Raw genomic sequence first — 11,100 nt, 5'->3', positions numbered from 1 at the left:
TGTGTGACCTGTGTTCAATAGGTGAGCTAGGATCTTTACTGTATTAGCCAGAGCCCAGATGGGCAGGTGTTTATTTTGGTTTGGTTTATGTTTTGTGGTGCGGGACCTTTACCTTACCCAGTGAGCTATACCTGGGGTTTGCCTGTATTGCCGGAGTGTCAAAAAAAAAAAAAAAATCATTTGGACTTAACCCCGTGGTCTGCAAGAGAATCTGTGACTGCCGTCCTGTTTGACAGAGCAATCCCTTACAATTGGTGGATGATGTGGTCAAAAGCAAGTTCCTAAGGCCAATGGCGTGACAGTTGATGATTTAATGTCCTGGGTGAAAGCTGCTGCAGCGTTACAAAGTTCTTTGGATACCATGGAGGAAATGATGAAGATGTTTTTGCAGGCTAGTCTGGAGGAAAAGAAAAGATATGCCAAGGATAGAAAGAGACACAAAGAAGTCTTACATGTCCAACAACAATCTAATGCACAGCAACAACAGGTCATGGCACAGCAGCAGGAAACCAACCATTTACTGCTAGAGCAGATTGCTGTATTGAGAGAGACTGTTGTAGCTCCAACCCCACTTGTGGAGGTAAGCCCCCCAGAGACTTTGAATGGGAGGATGGCTGTTCAGCGGGCCTTGCAAAAACTGACACTGATGATGAAATCGAGGCCTATCTGCAGCGTCCCACTAAGTGTGCGTGAGCACTGCTTAAAAGTACTTTTTGGTCTTAACAATTGCATTGTACAGTATGGTATAACTTTGTATTTATGTATCTGCAAAATCCCTGTTAACAGGCAGATTAGGTGTAATTTATACATCCCGCCACTAGATGGGGATAAAGTTCAGGTCTTATATATATATACCTAGGTCAGGCCTAGTTAGTCAGTTGAGACCAGGAGGGAGTTGAGATTAGTCAGATAAGAAAATGTAGTCAGAGAAGAGAGCAGATCTGAGGGAGTCAGATAAGATAAGTGGGAGAAAATGTACAGTGAAGACTTCATGACACAGATTAGTGAGTGGAGCCAACATCGCTAGTAGGTGATACTCACATGTGAGGCACAGAAGAGCGTTTTCCTTCTGTGGCCGGACTATAGACTTGCACCCCTGACCAGTAGGAGAAGAGTTTGCCTCCCTGGAAAAGAAACAAGCTTTCCTAAGGAATCATCGGTGACAAGAGCCATTACGGAGGGCCACAGACACCTTTGCATTGTGGAGGATTTATAGCTTCAGGCAGCCACACTAAACTTCTGAGAGATAGTTGAGTTTCGCTGTCTAAATATTCAGCTTGTAGGGAAAGACAAGGAATAGGATTCCACACATCTAAAGGAACCGGGTACACCTAACCCACTGCTCCGAAACTAAAAACCTGAAAAGCCTAGAAACAGAATTAACTTTGCAGAATTAACTCTGTACCATCAAAAGACTGCATATTTGTACTGCTGAAACCAAAGACATCAAAAGCAAAAGTTGTGAGTTGCATCTTACCACTGTCTACCTCCTTATTACCACTACTGGTTGTCCACCATTAACGGTACAATGACAAAAACCATCAAGGGACCCAGCCGCAACAAGCACCCTAAGCACCCCTAACATCAAGGGCACCTCAACCACCATCTTGGCTGATGCTTCCCTACACAGAGCGTGCCCCGGAGGATTTTGTGCTGTCCACCTCAACACTGTGCTGCCAGCCCAGGGAGGCTTTCTGCTAACCGTGAGTAAACTGATGAACTGTGTGTTATATTATTTGGCCCCTCATCGGTCCATCGTGTACCTCACGTGTTGCCCCTGTGACTGGCTGTCTGCATAACTGAGCGTATTTGAGAGGGTGGCGGAGAGAGAAAGGCTGCCAGTAGCAGAGTGGGCAGGTGTCCTGTCACAGGGCGCCAGCTTTGCGCTCCTTCCCTTCGGTGCTGCCGGCACCCTGCGATAAGTTCGGATTAAGGACACGCGTTGCGTCCTCGTCTCCAGAGCAACGGGGAGCGTAGAGAACCCAGCCGCGCGCGCCTCCTGAGCGTGGCCGGTGTCCTCCGCTCCCATAGTTACTGCAAAGAGTCTGAGCGCCGAACTAGGCACTCGGCGCTCAGCTGTATGCAGGGGGATGGGTCATGTGACGCTGTCCACGTCGCATGACTCCTTCTCTCCCCTATTTATCAGGCAGACTGCTGGCCACAGGTTGCCTGTGATTAGGGTCCTATACCTTGCGTAGATTCCTTTGACATTGCTACTTGGTATTAGTATTTCGGCTCATTTTTTACTTCGTCCCTTGCTTGCTCCTCTTGTGCTGTCGCTTCTCCTGGTATCTGACTGCTGCTTGACTTTGACGTGCCCTCGCCTGCTCCATGTGTCTTACTTGCTGCTCCTGGTATTGACTCCTGGTTTGTACATTGCCGCTTCTTCTGCTTGTCCCCTGGTTCCACCTTGACCTCCTGGTTTTGACCTTGCTCTTTGTGTTTGTCTGTTTTGTTTGTCTCTCCTGCACTTACTCGGGTTAGGGATCGCCGCCCAGTTGCGCTCTGTTGCCTAGGACGGGTAAGTGCAAGTAGGCAGGGACAGAGGTATGGGTGGAGTCAGTTTGCACCTTCCCCACCCCCTTCTCGTTACAGGTCCTTGCTCCCCTTTTGTCCGGCGAACCACAAAAGGCATACTATAACCTCAGGGAGCAGGACGTCCGGGACTATGCCAAATTAAAAATGAAGATCCTTGCCCGTTTGGGCGTTACACCGGCAGTTCATGCCTGGAGGGTCCGCACGTGGAGCTACACTATGGACAAGCTGGCCTGATCCCAGATGTTTGACCTCCTCCATCTTGTACGGAAGTGGCTGGAACCTGAATCCTCTACACCAGACCAGATCGTGGAGAAAGTACTGGTGGATCACTACTTCAGAGCCCTCCCGGCGGAGCTGCAATGGTGAGGCGGACATGGAGACCCTAAAACTGTGGATCAGCTCGTAAATCTGGTGAAAAGGTTCCTGGCAACTGAGGACTACCTTCGTGATGTCCCTGCCGCACCAACACTTCCCCAGAATACCCGACCGGTGTCATGTGTGGGTAAGAGAGTTCCGGCTGTTGGGGGGGGGGGGGGGGTGTGGAAGGGTGCAAGAGGGAACAAGGCTCTAGAGGTTAGGCGTGGGCATAAGACTGAGTCTCCCGGGCAGTTTGGACCCGGAGAGGTCTTCTCACCTAGGAGACCCCGGGCGCCCCAGTGCTGGAGGTGCCATGAGTGGGGACACATTGCTGCCTATTGCTCTCTAACCTCAGAGCCCATGGAGTGTGCAGGTAGCCAGAGACAGTCGCTGTATGGGGTGCCAGTGTGTGCTGCCTCACCAGGACTAGAGACTGAGCTGCAGATGTGTACCCTGGTGATAAATGACTGCTCCGTCAGGGCTCTGTTGGACTCTGTAAGTCTGGTCACCTTAGTGCATACCAGCTTCGTGGCTGGGAATTATATGCCGTACAAAATAGTAAATGTGCTGTGCATCCATGGGGATGCAAAATCATACCCGGTGGCTCGGGTTAAGCTGGAGACTCCAGCTGGGACTGTAACCTATGAAGTCTGGGTTGTAAAAAGACTTTTGTATGATATGATATTAGGCCGGGACTTTCCCTCGTTTTGGAAGTTGTGGGAGAAGAAAAACACTCCTGCAGAATTTGTGCCTGCTCCTTTAAATAATCATTGCTGTGAGTTGCCCATCGAATACAATGGTTTCGATAAGGTGCAAAGTGAAGATGTCATGTTAACTGAAACGTCTGGTGAAAATGTGGGGTTATGTGACGTACCGGTTAATGATACTCTTCGATTGCAGGTGTTAGCTGGGGAAGATGAAGCTTCCCCAACTGGGGAAAATGTGTTGGACTAAGGGGTGTCTCGGGGTAACTTTGGTACAGAGCAATTCAGAGACCCCACTCTCATGAGTGCTCACAGAAATGTTACTGTAATAGATGGTGTACCACAGGTACCAGAAGCTGACCAGAAATTTCCGCATTTTGCCATGAATGGAAACCTGCTGCTTCGAGATAACAAATGCAACAATTATTTTCTGGCCTGGAGTGTACAAGGAAGTAGAATTATACTGCGAGTCCTGCTCCAACATGCCAGATAAGTGCCCCGAGCTCACATTTCTGGAGTCCTTTGGAGCCTCTTCCCATCATTGAGGTTCCTTTTTAAAGAATTGCCATGGATTTGGTGGGTCCCAGTGTTAAGTCGGCCAGGGGACACCAGTATATCTTGGTTATGTTAAACTATGCCACACGGTACCCAGAAGCGGTACCCTTATAAAACATGGCATCCAAAAATTGCCCAGGAATTATTTTTCATGTTCTCCTGCACGGGGATCCCTAAAGAAATTCTCACAGGCCATTGTACCCCCTTTATGTCAAAGTTCATGAAAGAGTTGTGCAAGTTGTTAAAAATCACTCAGATCGTACCTCGGTGTATCACCCCCAGACAGACGGGTTGGTCGAGAGGTTTAACAAGACCCTGAAACAGATGCTAAAAAAAGCTGTAGAAAAGGATGGTTGGGACTGGGACTGCCGCCTACTATACCTTATTTTCTTTATTAGGGAGGTGCCCCAGGCTTCTACAGGGTACTCACTGTTTGATTTACTATTTGGCCGTCACCCAAGGGGTTTACTCGATGTAGCTAAAGAAACCTGGGAGACTGAGGCTACTCCCTATAAGAGCGTCATCAAACATGTGGCTGATATGCAAGACCGGATAGCGACCGTGATGCCCATAGTTAAAGAGCATCTACAAAGAGCTCAGGAGGCTCAAAGCAGAATCTATAACAGGTCTGCCAAGGTAAAGGACTTTAATCCCAGGGACAGGGTCCTGATTTTAGTTCCCACTGTAGAAAGTAAGTTTCTGGCAAAGTGGCAGGGTCCCTACGAGATTGTGGGAAAAGTTGGCAAAGTGAACTATAAGATGCACCAACCAGGAAAGAGAAGACACTTCCAGATTTACCACGTAAATCTGATCAAGCCATGGAAAGATCAGGAGTCATTGGTGGCCACACAGACCATGATTAAGGAGGTGTCACCACCAATTCCCCCGGTAAAAATTAGTGAGGCACTGTCAGTACCCCAGAAACAAGAAGTAAAGAAGTTTCTACAGAAAAACAGAGGAAGGTTTTCTGACCTACCAGGCCGTACCCACCTGATAAAACATTACTTGAAAACTGAGCCCCACAGTAAGGCCCTACAGGATACCAGAAACACGCAGAAAAGCGGTATCCTCTGAGGTCAGGCGCATGCTTGCGTTAGGGGTTACTGAGGAATCTACCAGTGAGTGGTCAAGCCCTATTGTCTTAATCCCTGAGCCTAATGGGACTTAGAGATTTTGTAATGATTTCCGGAAGCTAAATGAGGTATCAACATTCGATGCGTACCCTAATTGAGAGGCTTGGGAAAGCAAGGTACTTCACGACCCTGGACCTTATAAAAGGGTATTGACAGATACCATTATCAGATGATGAAAAATAAAAGACAGCATTCTCCACTCCAGAGGGGTTGGCCCCCGCCACATTTCAGAGGTCAATGAACCTAATTATGAGGCCACATCATGACTATGCTGCCGCTTAACTTGATGACGTGGTCATTTTTTTATCTGATTGGAGAAGTCACCTCTGGAAGGTAGAGGCCATGATAGACTCCATTAGTGATGCTGGCCTAACCATAAACCCTGAGAAATGTGCAGTGGGTCTAGAGGAAGCAAAATACCTGGGCTACGTTATTAATAAAAGGCTGGTTAAACCCCAAATCAATAAAGTAGAGGTGATACAAAACTGGCCTAGGCCCTTAACAAAGAAACAAGTCAGAGCATTCTTTGGCATAATAGGGTACTATTGCCAGTTTGTACCAGATTTTTCCCCGATGGCAGCACCATTGATTGACTTAACGAAAGGCCCTATATCAATAATGGTGTAGTGGACCTCAGAGGCAGAAAAGGCCTTTCAAAGCCTAAATTCTGCCCTCTGTCAACAGCCAGTGCTCATTTCCCCAGATTTCAGAAAAGAGTTTCTGGTCCAGACTGATGCTTCAGAGACAGGTTTGGGAGTGGTCCTGTCACAAGTGATAAATGGGAAGGAGCACCCAGTGATGTACCTAAGTAGGAAGTTGGCCCCGTCAGAAAAAAATTATGCCATAGTGGAACGAGAATGTCTAGCCGTTAAATAGGCTCTGGAGTCACTTAAATATTACCTGCTGGATAAAACATTTCTGTTGGTAACAAATCACGCTCCTTTTACTTAGATGAAACAAAACAGGGAGGAAAACGCAATAGTGACCAGGTGATTTCTCTCCCTGCAAAATTGTATTTCAAGGTTAAACATAAGCCGAGGAAATTAAAGGGGAACGCGGATGCTTTGTCCAGGATACACTGTTTGTTGGCCAAAAATACCCAGAACTCCAGTCTGGAGAAGGGGGGGGGGGGGGATATGTAGTAAGGTGAACAGAAATGTGTATGGTAAAGTCCTGGAAGGGGTGTATATCCCACCCAGGTTCCTCAACTGGGTGAGGTAAATGAAATCCAGAAAGTTACAATGGTCTCAGCAATGTGTAGGTTACTGAATCATTTTTGTTAAGTTTATGGGCTGGATTTTATTGGACTGGGGAAGGTAGGCTTGGTAGAGGGAACTCCCCAGTCCACTCCATTCCAGGGCAGGTTTTTCCCCTAGCCTGAGGGATCCCCAGCTGAAGCAAGCTGGGATTGTTAAGGGAAAATAAAGCACAGTCCAGGCTGTTAGTCTGGGGAGAGTGATGCCTGGAGAAAGTCTGGGAAGCTGGCTGCCCTGCGGGCTAGAGAAGCTGAATTCTCTGTGTGACCTGTGTTCAGTAGGTGAGCTACGATCTTCACTGTATTAGCCAGAGCCAAGATGGGCAGGTGTTTATTTTGGTTTGGTTTATGTTTTGTGGTGCAGGACCTTCACCTTACCCAGTGAGCTGTAACTGGGGTTTGCCTGTATTGCCGGAGTGTCAAAAGTGCCGGACTTATGGAAAAAAGATAAAAAATAATTATAAAACTCATCAGAACATACATATACATTAGTTAAGCTTGATTTCTTAAGAGAAAACCCGTACTTACACCTTTGCATGGTTCTGTTATTATTGCTTTGTCTACATGCTGCAGCAAAGCTGTGGGGGCGTGTAACAACAATGCCTGAGCTCTCCCTCATGAATATTGTGGGTGTGAATAATCTGCCCTTCCCCTCCCCCTGCTCTGCACATCCTAACCCAGCATAAAAAAAAATAGTCACATGATCATCTCCTAGCTCACACAGGCAGAAGATCTTCCTTTCACATTGCAGATACTCTCTCTCTCTCTCTCTCTATATATATATACAATCACCTAAAGAATTATTAGGAACACCATACTAATACGGTGTTGGACCCCCTTTTGCCTTCAGAACTGCTTTAATTCTACCTGGCATTGATTCAACAAGGTGCTGATAGCATTCTTTAGAAATGTTGGCCCATATTGATAGGATAGCATCTTGCAGTTGATGGAGATTTGAGGGATGCACATCCAGGGCACGAAGCTCCCGTTCCACCACATCCCAAAGATGCTCTATTGGGTTGAGATCTGGTGACTGTGGGGGCCATTTTAGTACAGTGAACTCATTGTCATGTTCAAGAAACCAATTTGAAATGATTCGAGCTTTGTGACATGGTGCATTATCCTGCTGGAAGTAGCCATCAGAGGATGGGTACATGGTGGTCATGAAGAGATGGACATGGTCAGAAACAATGCTCAGGTAGCCCATGGCATTTAAACGATGGCCAATTGGCACTAAGGGGCCTAAAGTGTGCCCAGAAAACATCCCCCACACCAATACACCACCACCACCAGCCTGCACAGTGGTAACTAGGCATGATGGATACATGTTCTCATTCTGTTTACGCCAAATTCGGACTCTACCATTTGAATGTCTCAACAGAAATCGAGACTCATCAGACCAGGCAACATTTTTCCAGTCTTCAACAGTCCAATTTTGGTGAGCTCGTGCAAATTGTAGCCTCTTTTGCCTATTTGTAGTGGAGATGAGTGGTGGGGTCTTCTGCTGTTGTAGCCCACCTTTCTTTCCCATTCTGACATTCAGTTTGGAGTTCAGGAGATTGTCTTGACCAGGACCACAATCCTACATGCATTGAAGCAACTGCCATGTGATTGGTTGACTAGATAATCGCATTAATGAGAAATAGAACAGGTGTTTCTAATAATTCTTTAGGTGAGTGTATATATATATATATATATATATTTATCTATGTATATAGAGATATTGATCGGTAACTATATATCACCATTAGTGATAAGCGAGCACCAAAGTGTTCGGCTGTTCAGTCCGAACACGTCACGATATTCGTGCGCTCGGCCGAGCACCTGAGTATAATTGAAGTCAATGGGAGACATTGGATGAGGGGAGGGTGCCTGGACGACAGGAAAAGGTCTGAAAGTGATTGAAACACCTCTGAAGTCGATCAGGAACAGCAGGGGGACCATGTCTGTATGCATCTTGGACACCAATGTCGCTGCTAGGAACCATGTTATCCAAGTTGTATGCCACTTTAACAGACTAAGAAAAAAGCGGACAAAACCCCACCCCCACAAAAAAAAATCCTTTTTACAGGAAAAATTGTTAGGAAGCATTCTTTCCTGTAGATTCAATTGTATATACAGTGTAAGTGCTGCCAAAAATTGCAAGGAAGAAGAGATACAGCCTGTATATCACATAAAGGAGGGCCTCATTCACATGGTGCTACAATTGTTCAGGTAGTGAGACTCCTACACTGATAAAGCCTATGCACTAAGTGAAAGGGCTGCCAAAAATTGCAAGGAACTGGCACTCCAATACATCCTTTATTACATATAAAGGAGGGCACCATACACACCCTTAAAAAATTATCATGCTGGTGACCCTCAAAAACATTAGGAGCAGGGGCCTGCTGATCTGACCACCTAAGAAGTTAATTGTCCCATTCAGCACAGGCTACCAAGAAAGAATGACCAATTTCTAATCATAATGTTCCTTTGGGTTCCAGAGAACGTCACATAGCAGAGTTAGTGCAATGAATGGCGGTCAGCATTTGTTACCTCTTTACATTATGGAACTGTACCACAATTACAAGCTGCTATCTGACTATCTTGGAATTCTATTGTCTACCCCAAAGAAAGATCTAGGGAAAGTGGCACATACAATGAAAAAAAGGAATGCAATTGTAATTCCTCCAGGCCCCAAATGCAAAAGGGTCTAATATCTCTTGAAAAGGCATCTGCAAAGAAGAGAGGAGAAAATAGAGTCAAGCCTGACATATTTTTTAAAAAAAATATTGAAATATTTACCCCTGTGACACTATATAAAAACCAGAATCCTGTAAAAAAACACATGCGTGAAAGATTCACTACTGAAGGAAACCAAATTATTTCCTTCCAAGTCTGAAACATAAAAAATAATATGTCAGCTGACCCCCCCAAAAAAAAAATTGTAGGTGAGGGCCTGCAGGTGAGCTGAACCTTCCTGAAGAGGGACATGAGGATATCTTATGCACTGATCCCCAAACTCTTAAGCCTCCAAAGTCAGAAGAAGATGACGGGGGGAATGACAATTAGTGTTTCACTTGGTGGATGATGGGAATGAGACACAGTTGTCAATAAGTAGAGTCTTGTTAGGTCAACACAAGTCAGAAGGATGACCAGAGTGACGAAGTGGATTTGGAGATGGGGGACGATGACATCACTGATCCAACCTGGGAAGGTGGAAAGCCAAGCGAGGACAGTAGGACAGAGGGGGAGGGATCCACAGCACTGCAACAGGCTGGAAAAGGCTGTGTGGTGGCAAAAGGGAGAAGGCAAGCCACAATAAACAGGCCCGTAACTGTTCACCCTTGTGCAAATCTCCCTTGACAAGGGGTAGGTGTTCCGCAGTCTGGGGCTTTATTGAGGAAGGTGGGGACGATAAAAGAATTGGAATTTGCTCACTGTAACTGTGCTATACCTAAATAAGAACTCAACATTTCATAAATAACAATAACCATAACATATTTTACATCCTATTAATAAACTAACTAAAAACATAACAATAAACACTCAAACACAGGAACATAATGAGGGAAGACTGTACACTGGAGGCTAAATGAGTAGGGGTGGGAACAGTAGCAACCTCAACCCCACCAGCATGATCTGCCACATGGCATCAAAGCACCCTAATCGGTGGGCCGAACCCCTGGGTCCACAATCCGTGTCTGTGGGTCACACCACTGCCTCCTCTTCCTCCCCTGTGTTACATTCTGGCCAATCCTCTGTCCTAGACGCAGGCCTGGATGACTCCTGCCTTGCAGCTGGGCCTTCGCAAGCACCATCTGCTAGCACACCCCTTTCAGTGTCCATACATTTCCGTTATGGCACACTGGGTGAACCTTGTGTAGGCCGTTAGCGAGTCGGACCCTGGGATGGCACAGGTGCCACCGATACCAAGGATTGAAAGAGCACTACTTCCATCAGGATTTCTGCCACCACCTACATTAGTTGCAGCGAATCCCCCTTCTTCTCCTCCGCTTCCACCTTCTCCTCCACTTCAAACTCTGAATTCTCATGGGGAAGAGGCAACAGGCCTTGCTGAAATTAATTTGCTTGGGTGACAAAAAGCACACTGCCGTAGAGCTGGGGCAGGGTATAAGGGACCAGGTTGGCTGTGTCTGATAATGGCCATAAGTTGTTGGCAGCTTTGTAGCTCGACAAGCTCACATACATGGCAATCATACAGCATATATGTACCATGCACAACAAACATCCCAAACTTATACACTAATATAACTAAAAACCTAACAAACAAGAGTGGCGTTAAACCAATGGCATGAACTTTTTAAGAACTCTATAAATAACCAAATAACCATAATATATTTTATTTTACAGCCTAGTCTGAAAATCAAACTCAAACAATAACAATAAAAACATGAAACCCTGGAACATAACAAGCCCAGCCCTCAGCGAATCAGGGCCATCACAGGGGCAGAAAACAACCTCTGTCCAGTGAAGAAGGTAAAATTGTACATGGAGCAAATGCTGATATGGCCATGTGGATCCCACCTTAATTTCCAGGATCCGGTCATACCATGCC

This window comes from Bufo gargarizans, chromosome 1 (assembly GCF_014858855.1).
Source record: "Bufo gargarizans isolate SCDJY-AF-19 chromosome 1, ASM1485885v1, whole genome shotgun sequence".
Lineage (NCBI taxonomy): Eukaryota > Metazoa > Chordata > Amphibia > Anura > Bufonidae > Bufo > Bufo gargarizans.
The sequence above is the reverse complement of the archived record's forward strand: the minus strand, read 5'-3'. Positions refer to the sequence as shown.